The sequence below is a fragment of the Adiantum capillus-veneris genome, chromosome 3 (genome assembly GCF_014529385.1).
Source record: "Adiantum capillus-veneris isolate H3 chromosome 3, ASM1452938v2, whole genome shotgun sequence".
Lineage (NCBI taxonomy): Eukaryota > Viridiplantae > Streptophyta > Polypodiopsida > Polypodiales > Pteridaceae > Adiantum > Adiantum capillus-veneris.
The window spans coordinates 76,471,442-76,498,051 of NC_140933.1; the positions used below are offsets into that span (position 1 = coordinate 76,471,442).

General features: G+C 42.6%; 1 pseudogene; it reads left to right on the plus strand.

The window, feature by feature from the left end:
- The first annotated feature begins 21,872 nt into the window (after nt 1–21,872).
- On the plus strand, nt 21,873–23,774 carry LOC147461137 (U-box domain-containing protein 1 pseudogene; annotated as a pseudogene).
- Nucleotides 23,775–26,610: the final 2,836 nt, after the last annotated feature.

The following is a 26,610-nucleotide window of genomic DNA, read 5'->3' on the forward strand; positions in this document are numbered from 1 at the left end:
CTTAGCAAACAAGATTGTCCTGTGTCTGAGGAAGAACAGGCTGAAATGGATAAGATTCCATATGCGTCTGCAGTGGGTAGTTTGATGTATGCAATGATTGCTACTCGCCCAGACATTGCATTTGCAGTGGGAGTAGTAAGTCGATACATGTCAAACCCAGGCAAGAAACATTGGGAGGCAGTGAAAGGAATATTGAGATACCTAAAAGCTACAAAGAGTATGCGTATATGCTATGGGAGTCAGGAGCTAAGTGTAAAGGGTTTTACAGACTCAGATTATGCAGGTGACTTAGACAACCGAAGGTCTACGTCAGGGTATGTCTTTACATTGGCTGGTGGAGCAATATCATGGCGTTCTAGATTACAAGATTGTGTTACTCAGTCTACTACAGAGGCTGAATATGTTGCAGCATCAGAGGCATGCAAAGAATCAATTTGGCTTAATCGACTAGTAATAGATTTGGGAATCAAAGAAGAGATGCTTGTGTTATATTGTGATAGTCAAAGTGCTATACAATTGGCTCGCAATCTAGTTTATCACTCAAAGACAAAGCATGTGGATGTGAAGTATCATTTCATCAGGGAAATGCTCGAGGATAAGCAACTTCAGCTTGTCAAAGTTCACACCACAGAAAATCCTGCTGATCTACTTACAAAAGGACTTCCCTCAGAGAGCTTTGTGCATTTTCGCAAGCAGTTAGGTGTAGGGTAGTACATCACTTCTCTACATCTCTTGTATATTAGCTTGTATAGTAGCTTCTCTCACACTTAAAGTACCACATTGGACTTTAAGTAGGAGGTTGTTGGGGTATAAAGCCCAATGTGGTCGCCCAGGTAAGTGGGCGGGCTGCCAGGTATGTACACATATTATTTTGTAAAAACCTAATAGGAACTCACTATGCTCTACACATTACAATAGAGCGAGTTCACCATATCGTCATGCTCTTCTTCTCGCACTCTCTCTCGCGTCACACTTCCGTTCATACTCCTTCACAAGAGACCATGATAGACTACAATGTGGCAGAAAACCTATCTACACAATTGTCGTATACGACCCATCACCTGCTTCCCCTTATGGGTCATAATGATCTCATCAGGCATACGATTGATGAGGTACGCATATCCCTTTGGCATGTCCCTCCCGTGAACTATAGCAACCCTGTCCGATGAATGCTCATCGTCCAGGCCTCTAGGCGACCCCGATGCAGTGTTCGGGTCACTCCTCAGCATCTCTGACGCAGTGGCCGGGACACCACTCTCAAACGCGTAGGCAGTATGATCCTTCGATGTAGTTTGAGCACTCTCACAAGCAGGGACACTCCTCGGTGTGTCCTAGGGACTCTACAACACATGAGCTCCAGGAACGACGTGCTCCTCGCCACAATAACCACCACCGCTAGACTATTGTGAAATTGTTGGTCTACATGGTCCATCAAACATAAATCTAGATCTAATTTAATGTTAAACTCAAAATAAACATAAATTTAATTTAATCTAACGTAAAATTTAAATCTAACGCGCGTAAATAAACATAAACTAATCTAGCGTAAATCTAACTCAAAATAAACCTAAATATAATCTATTCTAACCTAAATAAACATAAATCTAATCTAATGTAAATTTAAATCTAACCTAATTTTAAACGATAAAAAGAGAAAAATGGTATAACCTTTCTATCACCCAAGTGTGGTAGATTGGTTATGCCATTTCCCTCTTAAATAACAAGTCTTGAGTTCAACTCCTCATCCACTAGATCTTTAAGGTCTCTTGGGATAGTTTCCTACGACGTTAAAACTTTCTTCTTCTCGGGTGTGTGTGTGTGGGTGGGTGTGTGTGTGTGCGCCAATAAAAAGAGAAAAATGGTATAACCTTTCTGTCACCCAAGATAGATTGGTTATGCCATTTCCCTCTTGAATAACAGGTCTTGAGTTCAACTCCTCGTCGGCTAGATCTTTAAGGTCTCTTGGGATAGTTTCCTACGATGTTAAATTAAACTCTCTTCTTATCGAGTGTGTGTGTGTGTGAATGTGTGTGCGCCAATAAAAGGAGGAAAATGGTATAACCTTTCTATCACCCAAGTGTGGTAGATTGGTTATGCCATTTTCCTCTTGAATAATAGGTCTTGAGTTCAACTCCTCGTCGACTAGATCTTTAAGGTCTCTTGGGATAGTTTCCTACGACGTTAAAACTCTCTTCTTCTTCTTCTTCTTCTTCTTCTTCTTCTTCTTCTCTCTCTCTCTCTCTCTCTCTCTCTCTCTCTCTCTCTCTCTCAATATGTGTGTGTATGCATTCTTTGTTTATGCATATGTGTGTGTGTGTGTGTGTGTGTGTGTGTTTTTGGTTTATGCATGTGCTCTCTCTCTCTCTCTCTCTCTCTCTCTCTCTCTCTCTCTCTTTTTCACAAAAACACAATGTGTGTGTGTGTGTGTGTGTGAGAGAGAGAGAGAGAGAGAAAGAGGGGAATGGAACATGAGAGAGAGGAGAGAGAAGGAGCATACTTGGCTCTCCTTCCTCTCCTTGTGTGTGTGTCTGTGTGTGTGTGTGGAGAAGAAAGAGAGAGAGAAGGAGAGTGCGGGTTACCTTTGCTTGTTTGAGCGCCGGAAACTCAAATCTGAGTTCTGAGTTTTCTGACGCTCTCAGTTATTGTTTTACCCTTGTCGACGTTGCTATGAACGTCGTTAGTTTACTTGTAACTTAGCGACGCCCATAGCGACGCCGTGGGTTTTCACTTTTGATCATCGCATGCGAACGTCGCTAATATGAAGTACCTCTTGTAATGGTAGAGCATGACTTATTCAAGTGCTACACAAAAAAATGGTAAATAATAGTGAAATGGGAAATTTGCTCTAATAAATTTGCCATGAATTTAGGAAAAAAGTAACAAACTTGCCACTGTAAAGTTTTGTTGCCTCTCCAAGGCTTTCTCTCCTTGATTATACTCACAGCTTTAGAATCTATGGTATCATGCTAGAAGGGAAATTTGAGGTCAACATTGCTTCTAGTGGAAAGCAAGTACGCAACTATCCAAACGAGATTAGCTTCATCCTTGATAGAATTTATTACCTGATAGACCTTTAGACAATGCTGTGACCACAAACCAAGCTAAAACTAATGTGCCTTGATTACTAAGGCTTTGAGACTAAAACGACATACTTGATTCCTACTACTACTGGCTCTAATCTTTTTGTTTTTCATTAGATAGAATCTCCACAAGATCCCTTAGGATCTCCAATTAGCATGTCCATGCAAGTCACCATCTAAAACCAACCTTAATGAGTAACATTTGAACTCATCACGTAGATACTATGAAACTCAAGCTAAACCACTAGGCTATACGCCTTGCATGCCCTTAGGCCTCCCTTAAGCACTAAAAAAAACAAATATGCCCCCCCCCCCCCCACACCCTTCCCTTTTCCTTTCTTCCCTCCCCCCCCCCCCCCCCAAACTAATTAATTAATGCCTTTGTGAAAAAGTTATTTCGGACCTGGTTGGTCTAACTTGCATTCATTAATTAATTTCTTCCAAAGATTCCTCCAATTTGCTTAGGTTTTAACATTATGCTCGTAGTTGCAAGTAATGCACACACTCCGTCTTGTGCCCTCGCCCCCTCCCTCCCGATGATGGTTGTCTCAGCCGTTCGTATCCTTCTCACACTACTTCGCCTTGTACCCTTCCTCGCATCGCTTCCTTCACCAAAGATGTGCGCTCTTGTCCTCATCATCCGCTCTGCAATGACACCCCACTCTCACAACTTGATGGCCGATCTGTCTACCTCTCTGTGCCTTCACAGTCAGACATGGCGCTCCACAAGCTCTGTGGCCTAGTCAACTGTCTCCGACAATGGAGATACCTCCCCGTTGCACGTTGAGAGAGAGAGAGAGAGAGAGAGAGAGAGGGAGAGAGAGAGAGAGACACTACAGGTCGACATAGAGAAATCGAGATACCTCTCTGTTGTTGCAAGTTGAGAGAGAGAGAAAGAGAGAGATAGGACACCCTGTGCAGCACACCTCCTGCTCGACTGCCCTGTCCGCCTATCGCCTCGACTGCACAAAATCGACAAAAGTCATCGCCTACGTACCTGCAAAAAAATCATCACCTCTCAAGCAGCTCCTAACATGCGGCTCTCTCCCCACCTCTCTTTATCACGGGCACTTTCCTTTTCCTTTAGTTTTTGGGCGGTATCTGATGAGATACCCTCTAATTCGAGCTGCTTACAAAATTAAAGCGACATACTAATCGCTCCTAGTGTTGTAAATGCAATCATTATCCAAACACAATGTTCACATTTTGTGATTGTAATCTAAGTATCAACCTTTTTAGAATCACATGAGAAAGGATCATATGCTCTACAAGTATTTGTAATTTTTCGGTAACATCTTATTGAGAGTTTGTAAGGGCGAACTTATGCATGATCATTGATATATGCTACGTTACAATGGAAGGGTAGTAGTATACTCAAATTTTGTGTCAAAGGTTGATCCTAAGTGATTGCAAGATTGTAAAATGTCAATCACAAGAACAATTTTCTTCTAGCAGGGTGATCAAAAGATCATGATAAATACATTATGTGCTTGCATGATTTTCCTTCCAAAACAAAAGAATAAACCATACATATTTAGGACGGTGGTGTGATACCCTTCAATTAGTTTCATAAGCCGTAGGGAAATTGCCCTTCTCTCACATTTATTGTGACGTGGCACCGTGCTCACCAAGTTTTACAAATAATAGGAAACGTGTCCTTCCCCTATATACTTGTTTGCTTGTCCAGTGTTTAAAAGTCATCACAAATTTTTACCTCCTCAGATGTTGAAGGGTCATGTTTGCCTCTCCTTCAATATTTAAGGTTCACTTTATTTTTTGGATTTGTAATACACAAGGAGGAATTTGTTATGTCAAGGTATGTCATAACAAAACTTCATAGAGGAAATCCCTTGGAAGAGCTCTCCAATGAGCTCTCTACCATGGAGCATTGCATAAATCTGTCCACTGAACCATAGAAGTCCCATGTTTATATAATATTGGATTATCCTTTTATACTTGGATAGACATGACCCAAACTTACGGTGTGTTGGGTTGCACATCTCTATGTCCATCTACGCCTCCTTAAATCTCGTGTGGACTCCACCCCAAGCTTTGCATACAGACTGTGGTCTACGTACCTATCCGTATTTGCCATGTGTGCTCCATGGTCGTGATGCTATAGATAACATGACATTGCCTCCCTATAAAGACAATTTAATGTCCTTGTAAACATCCTTGGAACCCTTAGAAAAAAAAACCATAAGGTGAAGAACTCTCCTAAAGTGAGCTCAACTTAGAAGTCCTTTATCCTCTTCAATTAAGTTCTCTCATTGAAAACTACTGAAAACTCCTCTCACATCTTGATTTGGCAAACCCTAACCACTTAGATTACTTCGCATCTATGGATGTCTACCCATAAACTTCCTTGCTTCTTTCCAAGCCAATAATTTTACTTTTTTCTAGAAATGAGTGCTCTTTCTAATTGGTAATGTATCCAATCACCGATAGGAAATAGGTTCTGTAAGTCTCTCATCTTGCAATATGTCACTGGGTAGAGTGACTTCCTTTCTTTTGGACTTACATTGAGCTCTTGCTTGGTTAACAATATTTAGCCTTAAGATTTTACATTCAGGCTATTGCAAGGGTAACTCAAGATCTTCCCTCTCTCTCCAAGAGAGTCAATTACAACTAACTTTATAACGAATAAGTTTATTATCATAATCAGAAGGAGGCAAGGAAATACATCACCCTTGTGTGTTTGTGTATCCTTATATTCATGCAATGATTCCACTAGCTTTGATACCAATATAGCAAAACTTAGTAGCGGATATACCTTAGAAGAGCTCTCTAGTGAGCTCTCTACCTTGGTGGAGCACATCATAAAATTGTCCACCCAACCATAGGAGTCCCATGCTTATATAATCATGGCTTGATCTTTCACAATTGGACGGACATGACCCAAGACTACGGTGTATCGGGCTACACACCTTTGTGGCTATCTAAGCCTCCTCAAATCCTCTATGGATTCCACCCCCAAGCTTTGCATACATAGTGTGGTCTATGCACCTATCCATGTATGCCATCTACGCTCCATGGTCTTGATGCTATAGATGATGTGACACATGTAGATTTATTGAGCTCTCCCTCTTTCGAGACAAGCCATGTTCGGATTCCCAAGGGTTTCTTCACAATAGCTGTTTGGTGATAGCTGTGATCAAAGCTCATAAAAGCTATAGCTATGGTCAAAGCTCATACAACTTGCTATAATTGTGGTCAAAGCTTTGATACCCCAATAAAAGCACAACCTTAGACGGATTTGAGCCAAAAAACTTCCATTCACTCTTCTCTAGATCAATCTACCTCGGATACCACTATTTTGTGGCCTCTTCTCCACAGTTTTCAAGCTGGTCTTAGTGTGACCAAGAAGTTCATCCTTAACATCATTTACTTCATCCTTGGTTGTAAGTAGCATTTTCTCATCCAATAGTTCAATAGTATCTCATCTATCTACACGTGTACACTTGCTACTTGGCTGGATGGAGTGTTGTCTATGAGAGCATATTGGATATTGTTACTCAAGATGGATTTCCAACATCACATTCACAAGGATAGTATCAATTTACCATCAATAGAATATTTTTAGTCTCCTTATACTTTGTCCGAAGGACATCGCCAAAATGCTATAAGGTGCTACAACTAGAAGCTTGCATCATAGCTCTCGACTATTCTTGCACCTCCCCTCTTGGAAACCATCTATAGTCTTTATAATGGAGCTTAAAATTTTTGAGCAAGGAGAAGACATAGAAGTGTCACACTTTGCTGCATTTCAAAAGGAAACCTTAAGAAATCCAAAAATGAAAGGTAGAAAATGAGAAGACTTTTGAGTCTTGGAAATGTAAAGTAGAAAACTTAGTACTTTGTCTATCTGTACTTCTATACTATATATAATTGAGCTTAAAATTTTCAAGGAAGGAAAGGACATCCATGTGTCACTCTCTGAGTCTCTCTCCTTCATTTCAAGAACCTTAAAAAACATTTGGTTTCAAATGTAAAAGTGAAGGGTAAGTAGCAAGTAGCAAGTACAGTACTGTGAACTTGTGAAGGGTAAGTATCAAAGTGAAGGGTTAGGGACAGTGTTCAGGAAAAATTGTTTTCACAAACATTAAAAAATCCCTCCAAGACAAATCTGAACCGGAACTTTTACAATACTAGCCGGTATTTTTGCAAAATTACACTATTTTTCATGTATTTTAAGCAGAATTTTCTCCTTCTTGCCCTCCCCTCAACCGGCTATTTTGATTTTGCAACCAGCTCTAGGCTAAGCTGATGCACACTTTTCTCGAACACTAGTTAGGGGTTAGTAGCAAGTACTCAGATGGTAGAATGAAAAGACTTAATTTTGACTTCTCATTTCTATCAAAAAGTCACAATACTTAGTACTATATATATTTTTATATTATTTAAACTCTTTAGCAATGCCATGGAGTGAAAATGGAGTTTCACTGAGCCTTCAATTTTGAAGGGTGATTACTTTTGTTTTTGTAAAAGGTGGCTCTACTTAGTAGCTTGAGAAATAACGAACAGCGACCTGTGCTACGCGTCGATAAGTTGGTCCGTCTCGAACGTGTGTGTGTGTGTGTGTGTGTGTGTGTGTGTGTGTGTGTGTGTGTGTGTGTGTGTGTGTGTGTGTGTGTGTGTGTGTGTGAGAGAGAGAGAGAGAGAGAGAGAGAGAGGGCCAATCCCATTCAGTTCTGCTGAGGAGTGTGTGTGTGTGTGTGTCTATTTCTGTTCAAAAGAGAGAGAGTTCCATTGATTAGCCTCGGTGCTTAACGAAGAATGCCCCCCCCCCCCCCCCAAAAAAAAAAAAAAACTCGATTGCATGTTGTTACAGTGCTCACGGCAACAGTCGTACAAGGCGGGTCTTCGATTCAGTGTTTGGGAAAAATGTGTCTCAGCTTAATATCATGTCATTTTCAATTTCAAAAATACTGGTTGAGGGCAAGGGGAAAAGGAGAAATTCCACCCCAAAATAGAGAAAAATAGTGTACAAACCTACAAAATAAACCTAATTTTCTAAATTCCTCTTGGAAAATTAAAGGAAAGCAATTTTGTATGTTTTAAAAAACGATCTTTCCAGAATACTGATGTGATTGCATTGAAGGATAAACATTGCCAGTCGAGAGTATTGGCCTTGGTCTTGGAGTTAGAAATCCTTTGCTCATTTGGATCCTCCTTGGTGCTGCATACCTAATGTGGACCCTTTGCCTCGCCCTAGAAATGATGATTGCGGTCTCTTTTTGTAGGGCTACCACCATGCATGTGCCTCCATTGTAGGACTGCCTCAATGTCATTTTGCTTACATTTAGAGCCTCGTCACTTTGGAATGGCTAAATAGCCTTCCAGTTTTGTTTGCAAGTCAAGAAAATTGGTGGCTTCAACGATAGATGCTTGATTTGACTGAGTGATGAGACAGATCTTGAGCAAGTTCCTGCTAACCGAGAGGGCCTCAAAAGTCAACCATGTGAAAGGCTATGCCCGTTTTGAGGCTCTTAACTATCACGATTAGATAGGTAGAGAGAGAAGAGTCGGCTTATGACCGGGCAAAAAGCAGGCTCGCTGGTACACGCAACCAGGCTCTTGGCTTCTCACATGCTTCATTTTAATATTACAAACTAGACCTGCAGCCTGAGAGAGAGAGAGAGAGATTTTTCTTCCTACTGATGCTGTTTGAGACCCGTTAATCGACTAATCTTGACTCTCAGCTATTAAGTTTAGGCAAACCTTAACCGATCCAAACATTGTTGGCAACAAGTTGTCATGTTGCATAGCAAGCTAGAAGAGAGAGAGAGAGAGAGAGAGAGAGAGAGAGAGAGAGAGAGAGAGAGAGAGAGAGAGAGAGAAGAAGACGAAGATCACATGAGACCTAAAAAATTTAGCCGATAAACGTTGATTCTTGAACTCAAGGGCTTGCATGCTCACATACTTATACAAGGAGAGGGGGACATAACTTTTAATATCATAGAAACAATCACAGTGACCTCAAAGGTTAACGAGAGAGAGAGAGAGAGAGAGAGAGAGAGAGAGAGAGAGAGAGAGAGAGAGAGAGAGAGATCATCCTTAAAGGTCAGATTGACCAATGTGACCAGTACAGCATGTAACATGCTTGAAGACTATGGATATAAGGGTGGCCACTGACAAGTTGAATCCATGAGGTGGCTAGGAGAGAAAGGTATGTAGGACATGGTATGGGCTAAAATATAGGTAAAGCAAATTTGATGTGATCAAAAGCTAAGCACCCAATGTAGGGTATGATGATCGTACTCTCAAATTGTTAAGGGATATAATTCGCGTACAAAAACAGACTCTCCTCCATGTAGTGCCTCAATTCTTTGTCTCACATTTAAGGGAGTGGGAGCTAAGTCAAATGGCTGCTATGATATAAAATATGGGTAAGGGCAAGCATTTGAAGGATCGGATACAGTATGCTCTCTCAAAGAAGAACATGCATGTGTGTGTGTGTGTGTGTGTGTGTGTGTGTGTGTGTGTGTGTGTGTGTGTGTGTGTGTGTGTGTTTTGCAACACACTCTTTCTTTTAGCATGATGCCCAAAACTCTTACAAAGAGAAACGATTGAGTGAGCTTTTCTGCTTTCATTGTCCTCACATTTTAAGGTGCCGACGGTGCCCAAATGCACACAAACAAACAGTATGCGGCTTATATTACTAACCTGCTTATGGTCAATTGCAAGAGACCTCAACATCCATGCGACGAGTCTTGGTAGATACAAGTGTACATGCTAGCTAGATTGAGTGCAGTCCAACCTTTAAATTTTGAAATTTACCCACATATAGAGAAAAAGTTGCTATAGCCATGCAATCACCCCCAGGTCACACACCCATCATGAATACTTCCTTTGAGAAGCAAACGACACACTGCTCACCAAATCAATTGTGCATACCAATGGCAAAGTTTCTTCTACTACTGTGTGGTGTAATGTTGGCATGCTGGGTCATGGTTGGTACATGCATCCTAAGTGCCAACAAATAGCAATTGATGACATTAGTTGACTATGATGCCCCAAATGCAAAACCAAAACTACACGAGAGAAGCATGGGAGAGTTGTTATCATGACCAATGCCTTGATTGGTAAGGATGGTGAGAGGGGATGCAAATGCATCTAAAGAATTCATCGTTCAATGCAAACACTATAAAGAAGGATATAAGCTCTCTATTAGTCTATTTAGAGGGCCACTACCACTCACCAGGGTCCCATATCAATTGTGTGAGGGGGACGTCTCTAGCATAATCGCAAATTCGTTGCCTCCTTAGGGAGAAAAATAAGATGTTAAGACAAGACATCATGCGAAGGGAACCCATTACTTAATTCATTCCCAAGAGACCTCAAATTGACCTTATAATTCTTGAACTTCACACACATACACATAGATAGAGAGAAAGAAGGGGGGGGGACAAACTTTCCATGATTAGGAGGAGTATGTTGGAGCTTGGCATGACCACCTAGAAGGAGATTTTTCCTTGGTCAATCCACAAGAATGTGGAGAGTAACTACACCTCATTAGTTGTTCGATCTTACACTCGAAAAGGTAGACATAGTGTTAATCCAAAAGATAGATTTGTGCTTGGTTGATGTGAATGTGGAGGGCACTTGGACCTTGTGTGTTATCATACATCGTCATCTAGAAAGTAGTTATAGTGGTGGTTGATGCACAAGTGTATTAAAGAGCTATAAAATCTCACAAGAGAATCATAGGCATTTGCCCACATTTGCCCTCCCTCTAAAGGGACAGAGAACATTGCTTCAATTGACGCTCATGTAGCCGCGGCAACGCGCGGGTCACATACTAGTATTTATAATAGTTTTAATTCTTGGAAAGGTCATGGAATTTCACTTCAGGCAGTGACTACTTTTGCTTTTAAAGCCATTTGAAGGGTGGGTTTACTTTACAATTTGAAGGAACTTCCCTCCTCCCTCCATGTGTCATTTAAAGCTATGGTCATGCGAAGCTTAGCGATTCGTTACATTAGTCGAAAATTTTTGTTAGCGTGTAGATTTTCATCGGCTTGCTATGCCTAAAAGAGCTAATTTTCAAACTACATCGGTTTCTTGCCAATCAGTCCTCTTTCTCTCTCTCTATTGTTTGTGTCTCACTCTCCCTCACTACTTGCTGCTACCCGTGACATTTTGGACTGTCGAGCCTACCTTAGTTAAAATTATCGAGGCTTATAGACAACTAAGCTTTGTGTGGCCATGTCCTAATGAACCTCCCTTTGTAGGATTGCACAAACCTTCTATGTCGTAAATGATCTCTCTCTAGCCTTACTGCTCAAAACTCAATAGTTGCATGCATATATTCATGTTTTGTCTGTATGTGTGTGTGTGTGTGTGTGTGTGTGTGTGTGTGTGTGTGTGTGTGTGTGAGAGAGAGAGAGAGAGAGAGAGAGAGAGACATGTTTCCTTTGTGTGTGTGTGTGTGTGTGTGTGTGTGTGTGTGTGTGTGTGTGTGTGTGTGTGTGTGTGAGAGAGAGAGAGAGAGAGAGACAAAGTTGACGTGCCATTCGTTGAGGTGTTGGAGGGTTGCAAGAAGGCCTTCCGCATTTGCATTGCAATACTGAAGTGCAGCGAGCTCAATGATTCAACAATAGGAGTCCAATGATTTTTTGTGGATGTCCTGCATGCATTGTGTGTGTGTGTGTGTGTGTGTGTGTGTGTGTGAGAGAGAGAGAGAGAGAGAGAGAGGGTTATCACACCAGCATGAGAGAGAGGGGGAGGGAGAATAAGCATTGGTCTTACAATGAGCAATCAACAAAGCGACGATCAACAGAATCCACAATCAAGAATCATGAATCAACATTGACATCTACAAAATCGAGAATTAACGTTGGTGCAGCCAAAGTTGGTCCGAGCTAGGAGATGGTCTATGCCGGGCAGAGACAGCAGCTGAGTGCAGTGCAGAAGGCTAGGGCAGGTACCAAGGCCCTAGGCAGCCCAAGGATGGCGGGGGTGTATGTTCGAAGTGGTTTTGTAGGCCAAAGGTGTGCTGCAAAGAGCCAAGCAGGTTGGTGGCCTTCTGTGCCCGAGATGTGGGTTTTATGTGCTAGAATGAGGTGTTCAGTGTGCTCTAGAAGCCGGTCCAGACGGCTCGTCAAACGGAGCCCCGGTGCTCAAGATATTGCAGTTTAAAGTTGAAGTGTGTAGCAGATCCCCGACGGACAGGGCAATTGGGGACAGGTGGCCCGGGATGATGTCAGTCTGTACATGTGAAGAACTCGAGTTATGGAGCATGCCTATCTTTTCGGATTGCGAATTGGATCTCTGGATGGCAAGATATGGTCAGTTGAAGATTTTGCGGGGGCCGAGTCTGAGAGCAATTGGTTGCATTGGAAGATGTGCCATCTGGAGTCTTTTGGGCCTCACCAAGGTTCTCGGTCATAGAGTGAGTCACATGGAGCTAGCACAAATTGACAGCGTGCCAATCGGCTGCTTAGTCGGCAAGATACGGCAGGAAGAAGTCGGGAGCATTTGACAGTGGGAGGTTTGCAGATGTTTTTTGACTTTTTTTGCTGCCTCGAATGATGGCATTGAAAATCTAAAAATGGGGCAGGAGGCAGAGGATTTGAAAGTGGACGCGGTGGATTGGTGGTTGGGCTCCAAGGCCGGTGCATAGGCCAACTAGGCAAGGCAAAGCAAAGTACCCAATGCAAGTAAAAATGAGGTTTTTTTTTGTTTAGAGGGTGGGTTTTGTGAGGGCTTGAAGGCCGCTTAAACCAGGGACCTCCACGTGGCGTTGGAACTATCCCACATGCAATGACGCAGGCGGGTAGCGCGTACTTTAAGAGCAGGACCGTGAGGCTCATTTGGTGTGTAGCAAGGTCGTGGAGAGCTTGGAGCTCATGGCCATGGTGCCGGGCGCTGCTGTGCAGGCGGCCCGCAGGCTCTGCGCAGGGCGAAAGGGGGCGGTTTTGGCCAGCTTGGTGGCGCGCGCCCATGAGATGGCGGAGACCGGTGTGTTGGAAGTGATCACGTGGCACGCCCGATATGCGGCGATTCCCGCGGCCCTTAGAGGTCCGAAATTTTGAAGAAGAGAGGAGAGGGCAATAGCGATATCGCTATTGCTTCCCCCCCTCATGTAAGAGGGAAGTCCCACAGCGAGCCAGAGAGAGAGAGAGAATGGGCTCGAGGGCGGCCAAATGTAGAGCAAAAGGTCCCAGAAAAAGCAAAGGCCAACTAGGCCAAGGCCAAAGGGAGTAAGAGAAGTCAGCTAGAGAGAGAAAATCAAAGCTAGTCCAGCAGTGCAAGGCTAAGCCCAAAGAGGATGAAAATTGAAAGATGAAAAATAAAAAAATAAAAGAGCCAAGGGGCAATAGCGACGTCACTAATGCCCCCCCCCAAGTGCAAAAGAGAAGAAGAGAGCAGATGGAGAAAGGCGGTGCCCCTCTTCCCAAGAGATGCCAAAAATGGGTGCCATATGGACCAATCAAAGGGCAGTTTCCCCAAATTAAACTGCCCCCCCCCCCCCCCCCCCCCCCCCCCTATAAAAGTAAAAAATGAATCAAATTAGGGGCTTTTTTGCATAGGTTTTGTGCCATTTTGAAGCTTGCAAAGGGGAGCTTTTGGAGAGAGGAGTGTGCATGTCAAAGCCCTTTATATCTCTCTTGTGTAAATGGCCATGGTGATGGCAGTGCGAGTTTGTATAGGTGTTTTGGTGAGTGCAATCGAGTCGTCGTTGCCTCATCATGTTGTTGTTTCCCCTTCTCCCCTTTCTCTTTCTCCTACTTTCATGTTTCTCCTCGGTGCCGGCTATGTGGAAGTGTGTGCCCCCCCGGACCGACGGTGTTTTGAATGAGAGAGTGAGATGGAGTGTCTGTGTGCATGTGTAAGGGTGGAGACAAGCAGTGGTAGTAGGTGTACCTTGTGTGGTGGTTCTGTGGAGTGTGTGAGCAGTAGAAATCGAGCAGGCAGCGATCTGCTAGTGTGAGTTGTGTGTTTGAAGGTGTTTTCTGAGAGGATAAGGGTGTTGTGAATACCCTGAGCCATAGAGAGGCCCTTTTGTTTGTGCTGGGCGTGTTCCCCCATTCCCCCTCTCCAACGTAATTGGAAATTTTGATCTGACAAATCCAAGGCAGAAGGCGTATAAGCCCAAGGCAAGAGCGGACCTCAACAGATAGCAAAGGCGGACGACAAGAGGAAACTTTGGAAAATCTTGGATATTTTTGAGGTCTTTATGCTAGATTTCTTGCTCTTGCCTTGGGTTGACTCAGAATTCAAAGGTGAATCTCAAAAGTCATAGGTGGGATTGCACTAAGGGTAGGTTTTTTTGCAAGCGCCTAAGGACAAATTAGATTTTTTGAGGCAAATCTCAAAAATTTATAAGGGGGGTTGCACTAAATCGAGGTGAGGCACACTACTTTCTCCCAAAAACTCAATAAACTTACATATGATAAAAATAAATAAATTTAGAGGCAACTCCAACTCTCATCCCCTCCAAGCCCTTTCCTTATGTCACGTGGCAGAGGCCTCCAAGGTGTATTAGATATAGTCAAGGAATTTGTAGGTGAGATTACACTAAACCTAGGTTTTTCTCGAGCACTTGCGTACACAATAGTTTTTTGCTATTATTCAATAGTCCATTATCTATAATCTTTATAATGGAGCTTGAAAAATTAGAGGAAGGTGAGAGTCTCCACATGTCATCTTTTGGTTGATTTGCACGGCATGTTGGATCAACACCAAAATTGAGTTGTTGAGTCCTTACTGGTTGTCCTCCTTGCTATAGGCACCTCAAAGAGCCTTCAAAAATTACATGAAGTACTCCAAATTCAATGCAAATTAATTCTTTCCCACACGGTGATCGTGACACACACACACACACACACACACACACACACACACACAGTGCACATGCATATGCGTATACACACACGCGCAAGTTATCAGACATACAATTTTGGATACTATAGTTTGCACGTTGTTGAAAAATGGTGGATTTGCACAATTTCTCTCTCTCTCTCTCTCTCTCTCTCTCTCTCTCTCTCTCTCTCACACACACACACACACACACACACACACACACACATACACACACACAGGTTAACACGATGTCAGGTGTACGATTTTAACTATTTCAAATTTGTAGGTGGGATTAAACTAAACCTAGGTATTTCTCAAGCCCTTGCGTACACAATACTTTTTTGCTATTATTCAATAGTCCATTATCTATACTCTTTATAATGGAGCTTGAAAGGTGAGGGTCTCCACATGTCGCCTTCTGGTTGATTTGCACGGCATGTTGGATCAACACTGAAATTGAGTTGTTAAGTCCCTGTTGGTTGTCGTCCTTTCTATAGACGCATTAAAGAGCCTTCAAAAATTACATGAAGTACTTCAAATTCATTGCAAATCAATTCTTTCCCAATGCCTTGAAATAGTCAAAATGGTACACCTGACATCGTGTTAACCTGTGTGTGTGTGTGTGTGTGTGTGTGTGTGTGTGTGTGTGTTTTTGTGTGTGTGTGTGTGTGTGTGTGTGTGTGTGTGTTTTTGTGAGAGAGAGAGAGAGAGAGAGAGAGAGAGAGTGAAAATCCACCATTTTTCAACAACGTGCAAACTATAGTACCCAAAATTGTATGCCTAACAACTTGTGTGTGTGTGTGTACGCATACGCGTGTGCATTGTGTGTGTGTGTGTGTGTGTCAGCATCACCGTGTGTGTCAGAGAGAGAAACACACACACACACACACACACACACACACAAAGCCACTCTGCCACTAGCAAGTAGACAAAGAAAGAGAAAGAATGAGATGGGTCACCAAAATTAGAACCAAGACCTTGATTAGGCTAGCTGCTGGTGATCACATATAGGTACGATAGGCCAAGTGGTGGTGTTGCAATATTTAGCAGCAATAACTTGGTTTTGAAGCAAAGTTGAACAGGGGAGGGGCACTGCTTTCTTGTGGGAAACGCTTGGTAGTAGCAAATGGGTGCTCAAGGCAATGGGTGTACATAGGCTTGCTCAAGACACTAAGTGTTTGGGCTGAGGAAAAAGATTTGATGGCTTAGGTGGGAGCACCTGCAGCCATGACTCCACATACTGTGTGTGTGTGTGTGTGTGTGTGAGAGAGAGAGAGAGAGAGAGAGAGAGAGAGACTATGTGTGTGTGTGTGTGTGTGTGTGTGTGTGTGTGTGTGTGTGTGTGAGAGAGAGAGAGAGAGAGACAGAGAGAGTTCCGTTGGTAACCTGGTAGCCCTTCAAAAGTGACCCCAGAGCGTAACACCAACCAAAACCTATCTTGCTTCAACCAATAGAGGGTCATGAAAATATTGGCAAGTCATGGTTTTGATAGAATGGCACAACAAAATCAAGCTGGTAGAAATATGATACATTGTTGTTGGTTGATTAGCAAGGAGATATGAGCACTTTGAATTTATCAGAAGTCGTGTGAAGAATGAGTCGCTCGCAACCATTTGACTAAAAATACTCCACGTGAGAGAGAGAGAGAGAGAGAGAGAGAGAGAGAGAGAGAGAGAGAGAGAGAGCTATCCAATCCTCAAATCAAAAGAATTGAGAAAGGGAGAACCGGTGGAAAAAGAGATAGCATAGATCTACTCAATGAATCTTGACCTCAAGATCTAATATGAGAGAGAGAGAGAGAGAGAGAGAGAGAGAGAGAGAGAGAGAGAGAAGGAATAGCTATGCATTGTTATCTCGTTAGTGTGATTCCAAGGACTATAGTTCCATTCTCCTCACACGGACGAGCGCGTGCACACACGCACACACACACACACCCCTACCTATATGTCTCCGTGTGTGTGTGTGTGTGTGTGTGTGTGTGTGTGTGTGTGTGTGTGAGAGAGAGAGAGAGAGAGAGAGAGAGAGAGAGAGAGAGCAGACACACACACAAATACCTATATATGTCTTCGTGTGTGTGTGTGTGTGTGTGTGTGTGTGTGTGAGAGAGAGAGAGAGAGAGAGGGAGAGAAAGAGATCTCCAATTTCTATGATTTTCTTGGCCGCAGCAACGCGCGGGTCACATACTAGTCTCTATGAAGTACAATGTCTCTTTGAAAAATAACCCGTCATTGTACATCTCCTATGATGTTTGAAGATTCCTATTACTTTTGTTCAGCGCGCCACTTTCAATGCTTAGCCTACTACCAATTAACTTGAAAATAAAACTTTATCAAGTCCAAGAAAAGGTCAATGGAAAGGAACAAAGAAACCGATAATGGTCCATTGATGATATCAAGAGGCTATGACAATAATGTGAGATGGGTTGGACCTCTACCCCTTCCAATAAAGCCTCCCTTGTCAATGAAATAAGGTAGTCTCAATTCCAAATTGTTGAGCCATTTCTACACATTCTCTTGGGTTTTGAAGGCCTACTATGTAGTTAAGAGCCTCCCGATCAATGTTCAGGAAAGGTTTGCCTCAACTTAGCCTTCAACCGATTGAAAATCAAGAGTAACCGGTTGCAAACCATGGTAAAGGGGAAAAAACCCGATAAGATTTACAAGAAAATAGTTCAAAAATCTTGCAATTTTGGACAGTTCTACTAGTGTTTCCTGTTTGCATGTAACATTTAATGGCCTAATAACTTATGTGTAGCGGAAATTAGCATGAACATAGTAGGCATTTCATTAGAGTAGATTGAGAGGAAGAAGGAGTATCTTACGAGAAAGATGTACATCTCCTCACATAATCACTCATATTAGCATAGCTTAGCTTAGTAATTAGCTTGGTAGAGAAGATGAGCATGCATTGAAGCTTGGCTCTTGGTTGGATTTGCATCCACATGTCAAGAGAGTGTTGATGTAGGCTTCTATCTCACAAGCTTGGAGTAGGTGATGAGCTCTCCATTAAAGCTTTGGAGGAGATAGAGTATTCTTTCTTCACACATGGTCAAGTGTGAGTGTGTGTGTGTCAATGCCAAGCAAAAATCAGCCCCCTCTCTCTCCTGGGCGAGCCCTTCTTGCTAAATTGGTCTGGCTTTTGCCTCATTGGACCTCCCCAAGTCAAGCCAATGGGTGTTAAGCAGCATAAGTGATAGCCTTCTGACATGTGTCCCCCTTTTCCCTTTTGTGAGAGCTTAAGGTAATTAAATAAATAAACTAAACTCTCATTGGACCCCTTTGCCTCCTGGCCAATAGGAATCAGGCAAGCCATTGGGCTCCTGAATGCTCATTGGACCCCTTGGGAGACTGCCCAATAGTCTTCTAGGAGACTTAATTCTCATTGGTTTCTTTTATTAAATGTTTTTAAATTAATTAAACTAGATTTACTCTAGCTTAATTCTCATTGGTCCACTTCAAGGGTCATCCAATAGAAATTGGGCACACTTTGTGGGCATCTGGCCTAGGGAGCTGACATGTGTCCCTCATTCCCTTTGTGTAAAGGGAGCCTCTGTGTGTGTGTGTGTGTGTGGATTTCTCTCTCATCCCCTACCTTTAGGGCTCGCCCCCTCCCATGTAGGGATGTGCAAAGACTTTTAGGGCACACACAAAGCATCCAATTTTCCCTAGGGTTGACCTTTGGAAACAACCTTTGAATTTTGGAACCTTAGCATTTTGGAAGTCTTAATGGGCTGAACCTTAGGGTCTTTTTAGCCCATTGTTGCACATGGCTCTTTTTCAGATGGCCCCCCCTTTGGATCCCTATTTTCCCTCCTTTGGATCCCTACTGTGGCCGGTCTGCTAGCTTAACCAATATTCTAGCTTTTTCTCCCCTGGCCTTCCCCACATTAAATGATCAGTTTAATATGAGAAAATCATTTAGGAGAATTAGATATTGATTATTATGACATTACCTCTCTCTTGAAATCATAGTCGTCCTCGACTATGGTGTAGAGAAGATAAAGCATGTTCATGAGTCCTTTTCTTAGCGAGTAGAGGATCCCTCTGTTACCCTACGACATCATTCCACAATGGATGACTAGTCCATTTGGCGCTTGAGAGCCTGAGGCTGCCGCACGCATGTCTGCACATTAGTCCTATCAGTCTTCAATAGTAGAGTGACAAGCTCTACTTGGTGTTTGGGAGACGTCGTCTCCGCAAACTTGATCTAAGCATGCATACTACTTCATTTTTGTGCACAAATTTTTTTTAAAAAAAGAGTCTTATAAGACAAAAATTTTGTTCATTTTTAACATTTTGTACATTTGCTTACTCTTGGGAAGCATTGTAAGCATTGACAAGGTTTAGGTTATCCTTTAATTGTATGCCTTGCATCCATCTAGCATCTTCAAAAGGATAATTCTTAAACTTAATAAGATATCGTCGGATAGTCTTACCGGCTCTTAATACCTTGTCTTCATGTCGGAGAATGGACTCGGGCTGCAGCACCTCTTCTTGGTCCTCGATCTCCGGTGGGTCTTCAATAGTTGGTTCTTGAGGTGGCTCTCCTTTGTAAGGCTTTAATAGGCTCACATGAAAAGCATTGTGTATGAGCCAATGATTGGGCAACTTGAGTTGATAGGCCATCTCATTGATTGGCCTAAGAATATGAAAGGGACCATAGTCCCTTTTTGCTAGTTTAGCATAGTACTTTTGGTGACCCGTAGGATTCTTGCCCGTTGTGTGCCTTAATCGAGCCTTGGGAAACTTTAACAAGACCCAATCGTTTTCTTTAAAGGCTTGGGCTCTTCTGTAACATTTAATGGCCTAATAACTTATGTGTAGCGGAAATTAGCATGAACATAGTGGGCATTCATTAGAGTAGATTGAGAGGAAGAAGGAGTATCTTACGAGAAAGATGTACATCTCCTCACATAATCACTCATATTAGCATAGCTTAGCTTAGTAATTAGCTTGGTAGAGAAGATGAGCATGCATTGAAGCTTGGCTCTTGGTTGGATTTGCATCCACATGCCAAGAGAGTGTTGATGTAGGCTTCTATCTCACAAGCTTGGAGTAGAAGATGAGCTCCCCATTAAAGATGGTTGGATTTGCATCCACATGCCAAGAGAGTGTTGATGTAGGCTTCTATCTCACAAGCTTGGAGTAGAAGATGAGCTCCCCATTAAAGCTTTGGAGGAGATAGAGTATTCTTTCTTCACACATGGTCAAGTGTGAGTGTGTGTGTGTCAATGCCAAGCAAAAATCAGCCCCCTCTCTCTCTTGGGCGAGCCCTTCCTGCTAAATTGGTCTGGCTTTTGCCTCATTGGACCTCCCCAAGTCAAGCCAATGGGTGTTAAGCAGCATAAGTGATAGCCTTCTGACATGTGTCCCCCTTTCCCCTTTTGTGAGAGCTTTAGGTAATTAAATAATTAAACTAAACTCTCATTGGACCCCTTTGCCTCCTGGCCAATAGGAATCAGGAAGCCATTGGGCTCCTGAATGCTCATTGGACCCCTTGGGAGACTGCCCAATAGTCTTCTAGGAGACTTAATTCTCATTGGTTTCTTTTATTAAATGTTTTTAAATTAATTAAACTAGATTTACTCTAGCTTAATTCTCATTGGTCCACTTCAAGGGTCATCCAATAGAAATTGGGCACACCTTGTGGGCATCTGGCCTAGGGAGCTGACATGTGTCCCTCATTCCCTTTGTGTAAAGGGAGCCTCTGTGTGTGTGTGTGTGTGTGGCTTTCTCTCTCATCCCCTACCTTTAGGGCTCGCCCCCTCCCATGTAGGGATGTGCAAAGACTTTTAGGGCACACACAAAGCATCCAATTTTCCCTAGGGTTGACCTTTGGACACAACCTTTGAATTTTGGAACCTTAGCATTTTGGAAGTCTTAATGGGCTGAACCTTAGGGTCTTTTTAGCCCATTGTTGCACATGGCTCTTTTGCAGATGGCCCCCCCCTTTGGATCCCTATTTTCCCTCCTTTGGATCCCTACTGTGGCCGGTCTGCCTGCTTAACCAATATTCTAGCTTTTTCTCCCCTGGCCTTCCCCACATTAAATGATCAGTTTAATATGAGAAAATCATTTAGGAGAATTAGATATTGATTATTATGACATTGCATGTTGACAAGGAGGAAATCTAGCCGTCTATGAAAGAGGACTTTCCCGAACACTTCTCCCCATACCATTCCTAAATCATAGCACCCAAGCATTAGCACTTGGCATGCATTGATTTTTTTTTTTTGGTATCGTTCAATAGAAAGCAAACGGATTATGTCTGCACCACAGTAAACAAATAGAAAATTGCAGATGTCTTTGGAGATGCTCTATGTCAGTACTTGGAGGCGGGGACACTGCTTCTCTCTCTCCCTCTTTCTATTCTGGGGCAGTGCCAACGAGGCGTTCCTCTCTCTCTCTCTGCCTGTCTCTCTTTCTCTCCTGACGGGCGAGGTCGCGTAGAGGGTTCTCTCTCTCTCTCTCTCTCTCTCTCTCTCTCTCTCTCTCTCTCTCTCTCTCTCTCCGATGTGTGTGTCACAGAGAGTATCTCTAGGCAGAGGGCGAGGCGGTGGGCAGTGTTGAAGGAGCGCGGGAGGGCAGAAGCCGGTGGGAGCAGTAGTTGATCACATAGTGAGCGGGAGTAGGGAAACTTTCGGTAGCTTTTAAAAGGGGGGGAATCTTAGTAATTATTGAATTTCTTTTCATCCATGCATTTCGGGTGGGTCTAAAAATGAGGTGCGTTTTTGTTGCCCAATCGTGCTCGCACCTGCGCATCTCTCTTCCGCCAGCACCGGTTGAACCCAGCTTGAGTTTCTTTGTGCCAACAAATGGAGATTTGACAGGTGGAGGATGAGAGGGGCTGATCAGTCATCACGCATTACGTAAAGTAAGCCAGAATGTTTCAAATGACGTGTTAAATACTTTACGATGTTGCATGGGCCACGAGGTTTTCAAGCACGTTACCTTTAAAGGCCCTTTCGTGTCTTTTAGGCATACCTACCATTTCCTTCCTTTCGGTTTTGCATTACGAACCTACGAGAGTTCATCTCTGCACATCGCCATTGCTTCATCTCTGCACGTCGACATTGCTTTGTCTCTTCGCACCAGTCGTTAGTGCTTTCTCTGTCCTTTGATGGATGTGAAGTATCTGGCTGTCCTGCCGCTCGTCTCCAAGCTTGCCTCCTCCTCCCTCGAGCAACAGAAAGAAGGTGCCCGCGAGCTTCGCCTCCTTGCCAAGTGGGAAGCAGACAACAGGGTCGCCATAGCCAAATCAGGTGCAATTCCGTTACTCCTCAAGCTCCTTTATTCTTCTGATGAAAAGATTCAAGAGAATGCGGTGACCACACTCTTGAACCTCTCCATCTGCGACATCAACAAGGTTACCATTGTTCAGGCCACGCGCGCCCTTGATGCCTTTCTACATGCTCTCTCATCAGGACACACCATGGAAACTAAGGAGAATGCTGCAGCCCTTCTTTTCAGTCTCATGATCTCTGAGGAGCACAGACCTATCATAGGTCAAAAAGCTGGCATTATTACTGCACTTCTCAATCTTCTGCGGACAGGATCACATAGGGGACAAAAGGATGCCTTAAAAGCTCTGTTTCACATAGCCATGTGCGCTGAAAACCGGCCACTTCTTGTTGCGAATGGTGCCATCTCTGTGCTTATTTGCATGCTTTCAAATAGCAAGTCAGGGGTTATAGAGGATGTTCTTGCTGTTTTAGCACAGGCTGCTCACTGTTCGGAGAGCATAAATGCATTTCTAAGGGCATCTGCAATCTCCTTACTTGTCGACATACTGGATACAGGTAGTGCAAGGGCTCAAGAGAATGCAGCATCTGCTCTTCTCAATCTTTGCAAGAGTGGGGGGTCACCAGTAATTGAGGAGGTACTTGAGGGCTCTTGTGTCAGTTCTTTATCGCTGCTTCTAACATCAGGATCTCCACGGGGCAAGAGCAAGGCAAGTGCGTTGCTACAAATTCTTGTAGTAGGTCAAGCCACATGATACTGACAGATTGCCGTTCTGCATGACAACAAAGGATCCAAGGCACGGACATGCGAGGATATTGCTTTTGACAAGGTGTGTTGCTTCATATGTAGACAGTTCTGCTTTTTCTTTAAGTAGAACTGGCACTTTGGCTTGCCTCGGCGACATTCCACATGATGGCTAGAAGAGCTCCATTGCCTTGCACAATGGCTGATTGTATATTATGTATGTAAAACTGACATAGGTGTTCTGAGCTTCAATGCATGAGCTGACATGGATCTTCTTGGTTTTTCATACACGTACCATGGTTTATGTAGATGGCGGTGTTCTAGCTTCCTACCGCCCCATACTTCCCTTTCGAAGGGCCTTCTTACTAATACGCTTGCGTAGCTTTGACATCGACGTTTTATATGTGAAATGAGCCAACTTACTACCTAGGCATGACACTTTTAAAGCTAATAAAATCATCAAGTTGTGCTGCTGATGTATAAATAATTATGACACAGCAGCTGGCCATTTGATTTTTCTGACTTGGATTTGTAAATTTCCCGTATTGTCTGCTGCTAAGAAGATCAGCAACACCATATTGATTCTTTTCTTATTTTTGTTAGTTCCTTGTTACAGTGACCAAGCGTATTTGGTTTATTTGGATTGAATTGGAGAGGATATTGTTTGATTCAACCTTTTGGCAACGTGACCTCTCTTGGAAAGAATCGCTCGATTGCAATTGAAAGTTTTCAAAGGATTTTGGCCAAAGTTGTTTAGCTTGGCTCATCTTTTTCCCATTGAGGGAAAGATGAAAATAGCATGGCAAGAAGAGTGAGTTATTTGAGGAAAGTATGCCTGGACTTGCTGATTTCCGAAGGAATAGATTAGATTAGGGCAAATTACATAATAGAGTTTTGGAAGTATACTGTCCCTCATGTTGCAATTATCTGAAGAGTTGAGTGCACTGTTCCTAGTATATAATGTGTGTGTGTGTGTGTGTGTGTGTGTGTGTGTGTGTGTGAGAGAGAGAGAGAGAGAGAGAGAGAGAGAGAGATTATTCTACTGCTGTACTCTTAATCTTTGATATGGGAGGATTTTTTATTTTTTATTTTTTGTAGAGAGTAGAACTTTGAATTACAGCACACACACCCAACCCTTGTAGGTGGAGGCAACCCGACTCTTAAGGTGAGTCAGCCCAGCCGGGTTAGGTGGCCAATTCATCATTTGGACTAAGGGTACATCCCCTAAGGGCTACATGTCATGCGAGCTGTCAAGGGGGTTTGAACCCAAGACCTTTGACACAAGGGGCTCTTGCTCTACCAACTGAGCTAGCTCTCGTTAATGATATGGGAGAGATTGAAAGCATGTGGAACATAACATTGCCGGTCTTACTCATGTCAGTGTTCCCTTCCTTTGTTGCTGCACTTCCATTTGAGGTCCCGTGAGCTTGAAACTCTCCTATTGTCATTGATTGGTAGGGATGAATTTAAGAGCTTGTCTGCTGAGCGTCGACCCTGTATCCGAGTATTATGCATCTAGTGCTCTGTAAGAATCTTGGCCTACAATAAAGGGGAATTGGGCTAATGGTCAGGGCGAGGGGCTTTAAGCATGCCCACTATGGTTCAACCCCTACGACGTGCGCGTTTTGGTGCACTTCCGTAAAATTAGCTGATGATGCTTTGCATCAGATTGCCAAAAAAAAAATAAAAATGATTTACAAGATATGTCCCCCTAAAGAGTGGGTGGTCGACTTACAGAAATAAACAAGTCAGATCTAGACTTGTGGCTCCCTTCACGCTTCTTAGTATATGGTGCATACAATAAAATATCAACATCATCTTAAATACTTTGACGGGCGTCTCTAAGGAAATTGCTCCTACTGCTGCTCTAATGTTGGGAACAGCAAGCGCACCACTGGAAAGAAAACTTCTCCATCATGGCCAGTGGTGAAAACCCATAGAAACTGATTATGGTTTTGCACAATGGACGTGTCTTCTATTTCAATTCTTCATTCGGGTTAAAACACATTTTAGAGGTTTTCTTCCTAAAACACAATCTTTTGGATTACTTAATCACGTCTTCATGCCCATCTGTCCTTGCCTGCTCTCATCTCTCGTCCTTTCAAATTCTCTTTCTTCTCCTATTCAAGCTTCTTTCAAATAACTATGCAAGAAGAAGTTGTGTATCTACACATGTCAAACATCATGATTCATAGCTTCTTGCACAATTCATGACTAATAATATTACATAAGTTGATTCAATTGTTTTTGTGAGTTGCCAATCAAATTTGTCGATAGCACTTACTATAGGATACATGTGCAACTTTCAGGTTTACTCTAGTTGATCCACAAACCCTATCCAAATCCTTTCCATGAATAGAATTCCATGCCCTTAAATTTTTGGCCTTTTGCAAATGTTGGTATCAAAGCACATCGATACGTGCATAGATAAGCTTTTCCCTCCTGGAAAACTTTTATTGCATATAGTTCTTTTGCTCGATGCATGAATCCCCAAAATGAGTAGTGGTTTCTATGTTTTGGAGCATTCTGTCATTTGGTATGCTTGGATGTAGAAGCATTTGCACCCTCTTCTTTAAAGGGAAATAGCCCAAATGGCTTAAATGCATACATATAAAATAGTATCTTTTGAACCATAATGGTTTCATTGTAAAAGACTCTTAAGGAAGCTAGTGACGAAGAAGATGAAGACCCATCAAAAGAGACTAACACCACTAGCAAAAGAAGCAAATCTCTCTCATGATTTTAAAGTCTTTTTAAAACAATGTGAAAAGTCACAATGGCCGACACAAGAGGAAGAGAAAGTGGGTGACCCACTCTCAATGTCCTAAAGCAAATGCAAAAACTATATGGCAATGTCCTACGAATAATTATGACCCACAATAATTATGTCGGCATTCTAAAAGAATAAAACGAAAGGAAAGTTAAGTCATCCATGTTTGGGAAAAGTGTGTCTCAGTTTACAAGCATGCCACTTGTAAGTGTTGGCTTAAAGCAAGAGCAAACAAAGAAATCTTGCCTATATTAAGAAAAACCTATTGTAAAATTAGTCCAAAATTTTAATTTTTTTGTCTTAGAAGTATCACAAAAAGGAACTGTGTATGATTTAGAAAACGATTCTTTCCCAAAAACACTAATATGAACTGAAGAGGTCCACAATTGACAAACTAACAAAAGAAGATTTCTACTATTCTCATGAACAAGTAGATCCAATCAGCAATGGAAATAGTAAAATTTCAAATGTCTACCTACCTCTCTTCTCAAAGCTTCTTTGAACAAGCTGAGTCTTCATAGAGGTCTTCAAAAGGCAAAAAAATTACTATTGAGGAGTCATGAGAGTTAAAAATCCACTTTAAAAAGGTAAAAACTTAGCCCCTCACTTGCAATTGACAGCCAAGCACTGCTTATATGTACTCAAACTGTTAGATTCTACTATTTTCAACATAAGCTAAGAACCATCGGATTTTTTAGAATGACACCATGGTAGCTAGCTTCAAGGACATTATCAACAAAAGTAATGAATTATTATTGTCATGGGAAAACATAAGAATTCGGTTAGGCATCTCTAGCGGTCATGACCTCTTGCAACGAGTAAGGGTGCGTGGGTAATGGCTCACCATTACTTGACACTGTGTAAGCCTTTTGATGTCTCAAAACGGTCCTTCAAGGCTCGATAAAAGCTTGAGGCTACTGGTCCTTCAAGGCTCGATAAAAGCTTGAGGCTATTGTACATTTTTTTT